Source organism: Benincasa hispida, chromosome 9 (genome assembly GCF_027475165.1).
Source record: "Benincasa hispida cultivar pf3 chromosome 9, pf3_genome.v1.1, whole genome shotgun sequence".
In the NCBI taxonomy this organism is placed as follows: Eukaryota; Viridiplantae; Streptophyta; class Magnoliopsida; order Cucurbitales; family Cucurbitaceae; genus Benincasa; species Benincasa hispida.
Genome location: NC_143486.1, coordinates 22,405,251 through 22,413,404, shown reverse-complemented (window position 1 = coordinate 22,413,404; position 8,154 = coordinate 22,405,251). Strand labels below are relative to the sequence as shown.

The window sequence follows — 8,154 nt, the reverse complement described above, 5'->3', positions numbered from 1 at the left end:
TATGGCATTCAATTTAAGGTTTGAAGTTTAGGGATTACTTTCTACTATCAATATGGTTGCTTGACACCCCAAAGATCGTAAGGTAAAATCCGTCTTGTTTGCTTTTATTTTTTGGTTTGAAATTGCATGGTAAATGATCAGGGGATATATATATATATATATATAAAAATATAAAGAGAGAGATAATAATTAATTAAGGAAAAGAGATGGGGAATTAGGGTTTAGTGGGGCAAATGGTTATAAGTGAGGAGTTAATGAGCCTCGGTTTGCGTGTAGAGAAAAGAAGAAGATAAAATTCTTTTTTTTTTCCTCTCATTCTTCCTCCTGAAGCCCTCACGAGCCGTTCTTCCCCAACTCTTTCCGCCAGCCGCTTGAGGTTCGACAAGTCGCCGCCGCCTCCTCACACCTCAGCCCAGCGGCGTTTCGTCTACGTTCGTCGTCTGCCGCTTGACCGTGGTTCTCGTGCTTCTAGCCGTGCGAGGTTTCAGTAGCAAGTCCAGCCGCGCCGCTCAACCACTGCCCTTCGCCAACCGCGCCGTGCGACTGCTGCTTCCGCTAGTTGCGTCGCGTGTCGACGCTCTCTGCTAGCCGAGTTTCTTCGATTTTTCCGTTTTCGTTCTTGCGTCCACTCGTCGTCGATCGCTTCTGTGCTGCCAAGAACTTGGTTTTAGTGAGATTTAAGGTTTTTTTCTTTGTTTTTAGTTAATGGGTTTGGATGGCTACCGATTTTTGGTCTGATTTAAATTTAATCCGGGTGTGTTGTTGCTCAATTCAAGATTTCAAAATATTTTTCGGTACTCAGCATCAAAGTTCGCTCGAGTATTTATTGAATTTTAGAATTTAGTTTTGAAACATTTGAGCTTGGCTTAGGACTGCTTTGGATTCCGTCCTTGGAGCTCAGTGTAGTTCTGGTTACGTCGACATTCTTTTGGGTGAGTGATTTGGAGATTTTTGGTGCATTTTGGGTGAGTAGGTTGTGTTTATAAAGATTAACATTAAATTGGTTTATTCTAGGGCAATCGAGCATTTGACTCGAGTCAAACAGGGATTTTGGTTGATAATTGGAGTCTGGTTTAGAGTTAGGCGTTTTAGAATCTTCTGAAATATTCATTGATTTTATTTATTGATTATTTTATTGTTATTCATTTTAAAGTTAGGTTAAGAGTACCCCAAATGGTAAATTTTGTTATGATTTCTCACCCTTGCTTATTTGAGTATTTTTTTAAAAAAATTAAATAATTTTTTTTTCTTATTCTTTGAGAAAATGTATTGTCAAGCCTATGTATGCTAAGTTTTAGGTTATGTAGAGTGTCTTACATCGTGAGGCCAACCTGTTCCTTATGGCCACAAATGGATCTTTTGTCATCGTCAGGTATGTTGTTTAAAGTCCTTTAGGGAAATATATATGAAATCTTACCTATTGTGCAGTCGTTTGATGGTTTACCCTGCTAGTGTTTATTAAAGCGTTGTGTGTGGTCATCAGGTGTGGCACCACGAACTAGAGGAAGGGGCAATCGAGGTAAAAAAGTAGTTGGGGAGCGGGACCTTGGCCTGCAAGAACCCGAGGTGCAGAGCCAAGAGATACGGGACCCGCCACCTCGTGACCCTTCTGGGTCAACTTGGCAGAAGGTTAGACCAAGAAGCGGGCCTCGAGCTTCGACTGTGCCTCGCCAGGATTGTCATCCTCAGAAATTCCAGTAGAATATACGGCTATGGTTGCAACTATTGAGAACGTCGTCACACAGATCGTGGTAGCAAGGGTATGATGGCCGAGCAGATAGCTCAACACGCACAGTCACAGCAGGCGCCATCCTCGTCAGTCCCAGTTTAGAATCAAGATAGAGCCACGAATCAGATCGTGGCAGGCCCTTATTTGGAAGTCGGATACCTACGGGACTTCAATAAGTATGATCTCTTGATGTTTAACGAGTTCTTGAAAGACCCCACAAAAGCAGAATTGTGGTTGTCCACCATGGAGGGGATTTTTCAGTACATGAGGTGTCTAGAGGAGCAGAAGCTGTAGTGTGCTACCTTCGTTCTCATCGATAATGCCAAGCGTTGGTGGTACTCAGCTGAGAGAATGATAGAAACCAATGGAGGCCAAGCCACATGTGATCAATTCAAGGAGCGGTTTTACGAGAAGTACTTCTCTACCCACGTGAGGTACAACAAGCAGGCTGAGTTCATGAATCTGAAGTAGGGGACTATGACAGTAAAGGAGAATGAGGAGGAGTTTGATAAGTTGTCTTGCTTTGCTCTTGATCTGATGTCTATTGAAGCAAAGAGGGCTGAATAGTTTGTGCAAGGACTCTGGGATGGGGTGCGAGGTATTGTGCAAGCTCTGGAACCTCCCACCTATGCCGTAACTTTCCGAGCGGTAGCACGAGTGGGCTGTCCTTCAGAGATAGAGTTCCTAAAGTCCTTGATAGAGGAATCGACCTCCGGTTAGAAGAGGAAAGCTGAGCAGAAAGCTCTGGGACCTCCACAGAAGGTTCAGAGTATAAATAGGTCGGTAGGGCACGCCCAACGGCAGGCTACTACTTCAGGAGAAGTTTAGAGGGAAAGACCGGTGTGCAAGTCATGTAAGAAGCGTCATTGGGGACGTTGTCTGATTGGCATAGAGACTTGTTTCAGATGTAAGCAGATAGGGCATACGGCGGACCAATACTCTAATAGTGGTTCCGGAAGTGCAAGGGGTCAACCCCCAAGTTCGTATCAGGGTAATTCAAATCGACAACAGCAGCAGGGTTGGGTCTATGTCACCAGTCGTCGGGAAGCTGAGCACTCGGGAATAGTGGTGACAAGTACGCTCCCAATCTTGGGGTATTATGCCTTGACATTGTTTGACTCTGGCTTGTCTCACTCTTTCATTTCATCGTTGTTCGTAAAACATGCTATGTTAGTTTTAGAACCCTTGGGTTATGTTTTATCAGTATCTACACTGTCAGGAAAAATTATGATAGCAAGTGAAAAGATAAAAGCGTGCTAGTTAGAAATAGTTAATCGCACCTTTGATGTGACTCTAATAGTGTTAGACATGCATGACTTCGATGTAATTTTGGGCATGGATTGGTTGGCTGCCAACCATGCTAGCATAGACTGTTATCGTAAGGAGGTGATTTTTAACCCCCCTTGGGAAGCTAGTTTTATGTTCAAGGGGGTTGGGACGGTAGTTTTGCCTAAGGTGATTTCAGCAATAAAGGCCAAGAGGTTGATTAACCAAGGTGTCTGGAGTGTCTTAGCTAGCGTAGTTGACACAAGAGAAATTGAGATTGCACTAACCTCTGAGCCAGTTGCAAGAGATTATCCCGATGTGTTTCCGGAAGAACATCCAGGATTGCCTACACCAAGGGAGATTGATTTTGCAATTGAACTAGAGTCGAGCACTATTCTCATATCCAAAGCTACATACAGAATGACTCTGGCAGAATTGAAAGAACTGAAGGTCCAATTGCAGGAATTGCTTGATAAAAGGTTCATATGACCCAGTGTTTCTCCGTGGGGTACACCAATATTGTTTGTGAAGAAAAAGGATGGATCGTTACATTTATGCAAAGACTATCGGAAGTTGAATAAGGTGACCATTAAGAATAAGTACCCGCTTCCTAGGATCGATGACCTGTTTGACCAGCTACAGGGTGCTACTATATTTTCCAAGATTAACCTATGATCAGGTTACCATCAGCTAAGGATCAGGGACAGTGATATCCCGAAGACTGCGTTCCGATCCAGATACGGGCATTATGAGTTCATTGTGATACCTTTTGGTCTGACTAATGCTCCAGCAGATTATGCGCGGGATATAGTTAGCATGCTTAACAAAAGGTGTTTGGCGGAAAAAATATGGTCGGCTTCGGTCGACGGGAAAATATGGTCGGCTTCGATCGGCGGGAAATAATAGTCGGTGACAACCGGCAGGAAATATGGTCATAAAGAGAAATTTTAGAATAGTTTTGTAGAAGGAAGTATCTCAAAATAAGTTTAGAACTATGAGTAATCTAAGCTGTAAGTTAGATCTGGATTCTAGGGATAAAAAAGGAGCTCGAGGTAGAAAAGGGAACTATTAGAAAGGCTCCTAAGCAATTAAGGTGAGTGTTATAGCTTTGATAATTAACACATAGTGTGAGTGTTATAGCGTTATAGTTTCGATATATCGTGAGTGTTAGGTTGCTTTGATAGTAAATGCATATTATGAGTATTCGCTTAGCTTTATACTCTGATACTGGAATATGTGCATCTGTAGTTACAAAATACATGCTTTTGGTGATAGGATGATTGCCATGATATTGTTTGTGTGTGACTGTGGAAACTGAGATTATGTCCAGGATATAGTTAGCATGCTTAACAAAAAGTGCTTGGCGGGAAAAATATGGTCGGCTTCAGTCGGCGGAAAATTATGGTCGGCTTCGGTCGGCAGGAAATAATAGTCGGTGACGACCGATGGGAAATATGGTCAAGTACCTAAACATGACTAGAGGGATAAATAAAATGGTCGATATGCACATTGGCGGGAATTGGGGTCATAGGAAGGTTTCCATAGGTGATTGCATTGATTGATGATATGATATGCATGCCACGTATAGCATTTTGGAATAAAGGTTAATCATTGCATGAATAAATCCATGATCATGCATGGGTACACTGTGATTATTATTATGTGATTGATTTCCCAAAAATGATGATTTTCAAAGTGAATTTCTGTCTTAAAAGAACCACTCACTAGGCTTAGTAGCTCACACTCTTCAAAATGTTTTCTTAATCCCCCACCAGGTAGCGCAAGATGAGGAGTTCCAGAGTGTTGCTAAGGTCAAGGTCTGCCACGTGCCCCCAATTACACTTTCGGAGGGTTTTTACGGTTGTCGTTGTAAACTTTGTTGTTAAATCCTTAAGTTGTATAAACGTTATATCACAATCGTAATAAAAGATGGGCCTACTTAATCTGTTATAGTTTATCTCCTCGACTTAATCATTCCACTGTGTATAAGTTATAGTATGGTATCAGAGTTATTCCACAAGAATCATTAGGCAGTAAGTGTCAGCTCAAGGGTTGATAACTGCTGTAGTCGCATCCCTCTCCCAGGCTGAGAAGGTGGTCTAGGGGCGAGGTGTGACATTAGAGATACAACTTTAATATTTAAATGTGATTTAAATACCAAGAATATGAATACGTTCATATTCGGAAGCTCGAAAATAATGGAAATGGTCAAAGATATAAAAAGTCCAAGAGTTGACTTTTGATTTTGAAAAGTCAAACTTTGACCGACCTTATATTCAAATATGATTTGAATTTTGAGAAAATGAATGCGGATTCATGCTCGGAAGGTTAAAATTAGTCAACACGGAAAAAATAATAAAAAGTCAAGATGTTGACTTTTTGGTCAAAGTTTGACTTTGACAAAATGACTATTTTGCCCTTTGACTAAAGTTAGTGGGAAAATCTAGACTTTTGTTGGATAATTCCACTAACAAAATAGTGGGCTAGGTGTTAGCTTATAGTGGAGACATTAAGCCCACCTAGAGAGGGGATTCTAGGTGTTGGGTTTTTATGAATTGATTTCAGGCAATTTTTGCATGACATTTTTCTATAAATATGGGCTTTGAATTTAGATTAAAAACTTTGCCCATTTTGCCCATTTTAGTTTTAAAAATTTGGGTTGGAAAAATCACAATTTTGGAGAAAAAATTTCAACCCAAACCCAACCCAAAATTTCATTTCTTTTTCCATCTCTTTCTCTCTTTCGGGTTCTTCATTCATCGGGTCCCACAACCCGGTTCTGAGTCCAGAGGATAGTAGGTCAACTCTGGTGGCTCGAAAGAATTCGGATCGAGATTCAGCGAGGAAAAGTGGTTTTCGGGAGCTTCAAAGGTAATTTTTAATTTACTATTTTTCCCTTCATTTGCATGCTTTTTTTCCTTTAAATTAAAAGCAATTAGAGTGTAATTAGATCTTTTTTCTGTTGTGTATGTCTCGTGTTCCATCATGTGGTATCAGAGCATGCTTTAATTACGCTAAAAAACTTTTGGTGGGTGTTTTTTTCCTTTCTATTCAAAGGTTGAATGAAATATGGACTAAAGTCCAGCCGTGCCGCTCGACCACTGCCCTCCGCCAGCCGTATTGCGTGTCGACGTTCTCCGCCAGCCGAGTTTCTTCGATTTTTCCGTTTTCGTTCTTGCGTCCGCCAGTTGCCGACCACTTCTGTTCTGCAAGAACTTGGTTTTGGTGAGATTTAAAATTTTTTTTTTTCGTTTTTAGTTAATGGGTTTTGAATGGCTACCGATTTTTGGTCTGATTTAAGTTTACTTAGGGTGTGTTGTTGCTCAATTCAAGATTTCGAGATATTTTTCAATTCTGTTCAGCAGCATCAAAGTTCGCTTGGGTGCCTTTTGGTAAGCTATATTGGTTGTTCTGATTTAAATTTCGTTTTCCCTGTTGGTTTGGTGAATGTTGATGTTTATTGGATTTTAGAATTTACTTTTGAAATATTTCAGCTTGGCTTAGGACTATTTTGGATTCCGTCCTTGGAGCTTAGTGTAGTTCTTGTTACATCGGCATTCTTTTGGGTGAGTGGTTTGGAGATTTTTTGTGCATTTTGGGTGAGTAGGTTGTGTTTATAAAGATTAACATTAAGTTGATTTATTCTAGGGCAATTTAAGCATTTGACTCGAGTCAAACTGGGATTTGGTTGATAATTGGAGTCTGGTTTAGAAGTTAGGCGTTTTAGAATCTTCTGAAATATTCATTGATTTTATTTATTGATTATTTAATTGTTATTCATTTTAAAGTCAGGTTAGGGGTACCCCAAATTTTGTTATGATTTCTCACCCTTGCTTATTTGAGCATTTTTTTAAAAATTAAATAATTTTTTTTCTTATTTTTTTATTTTATTATTCTTTGAGAAAATGTATTGTCAAGCCTATGCATGCATAAGGTAGCGCGTCCTAGAAACATATTAGAAATTTGGGTCGTTACATATACTATTATATATACTTTGATGTAAATAACGGTTTTTTTATATATACTAGAAGGGGATGTTTTTATGCAGTATACTATAGTATATTTGATTTCAAACTACTTGAAATTCTAGATTCTTATTGGGATTTAGGCATTTGAATTTAGGCTTTGAAAATCTCAAGGAGGTTGTATGAAACATACTCCAATATATTTTCTTTACAATTCAAATTTAGAATATATTATGTGAGAGAAAGAATTGTGTAAGATGATATTTATATACAGTGGAATACCTGATATATACTTTCATAATTTCAATTGAATAGCTTCCATATGTACTTAAGAATGCTTGATATTTACGTTTATTGCGTATATTCATTAAATCTTTGAAAGCCATTGATGGGATGAGAAATTCTGTAAAATATTATATAACTAATATGTATTATAGTGTAATGAATTTATATTTTTAGTTTTTATGATAACAATTAAATCTCAATCATGCACTATTGTACAACAAATATTAATTGTGTGGTAGGATAAATTGTGTAACATGTAATTTACGTACGATTATAGAAAAATGGTTCGGTTAAAATTGTTGGGTGAAAGTGCACGGACTCGACTGTCGATGACGATAGGTAGGGTGATGACAACGAGCAAGGTGGTTGCATCGGAAGGCGTGTCGATGGCAAGGGCTTAACAAAGAAGAAGAGATGAAGATGAGAAGTTCAAATGAGCACTTTTTTTTTTTTCCCCTATATATACTGCGATATATTAACTTCTTTCTTTTGGTGTTTATATAGGAGTTTTGATATATACTATGATATATGTATTCGTTTATTTGATATAAAGGGGTGTGAAAAACATTTTTTTTTTATTATTTAGACTTTCTATTTTATGATATACACGCTTATATTTATGTGATTTAGATATTGTGGTAGATACCTTTTTTCATTTGAAAATGATGAGATTTGAAAATTAATTTGAAATTGTTGGGAGATTAACTTTAATTTTGATTTAATGAGCATAGAATTTGTGATATATATTGTGATAAAAATAAAATTTATATATATATATATAGTGATATAAGAAATTTGTGATATATATTGTGATTTATGTCGAATATAGATTAAATATTTGATTTATATATCGCGGGATAACTAATAAAGGAATTCAATTAAACAAACGTTTTAATTCGATGTTTTAAC

The 8,154-nt window shown here is 38.3% G+C and overlaps 1 long non-coding RNA gene across 8 annotated transcripts; it reads left to right on the top strand.

Annotated features, from left to right (window-relative positions):
• On the top strand, window positions 1–7,826 carry LOC120069122 (uncharacterized). 8 transcript variants are annotated; one of them, XR_005479449.2, is made up of 4 exons: window positions 220–5,866; window positions 6,053–6,220; window positions 6,306–6,387; window positions 6,490–7,826. It is a non-coding gene; the product is annotated as an uncharacterized LOC120069122 (long non-coding RNA). The 8 variants fall into 8 exon arrangements; XR_016531993.1 differs by having other exon boundaries at window positions 6,053–6,387; window positions 6,490–6,561; window positions 7,523–7,826; XR_005479450.2 differs by having other exon boundaries at window positions 219–5,866; window positions 6,053–6,561; window positions 7,523–7,826.
• The last annotated feature ends 328 nt before the right edge of the window (window positions 7,827–8,154 follow it).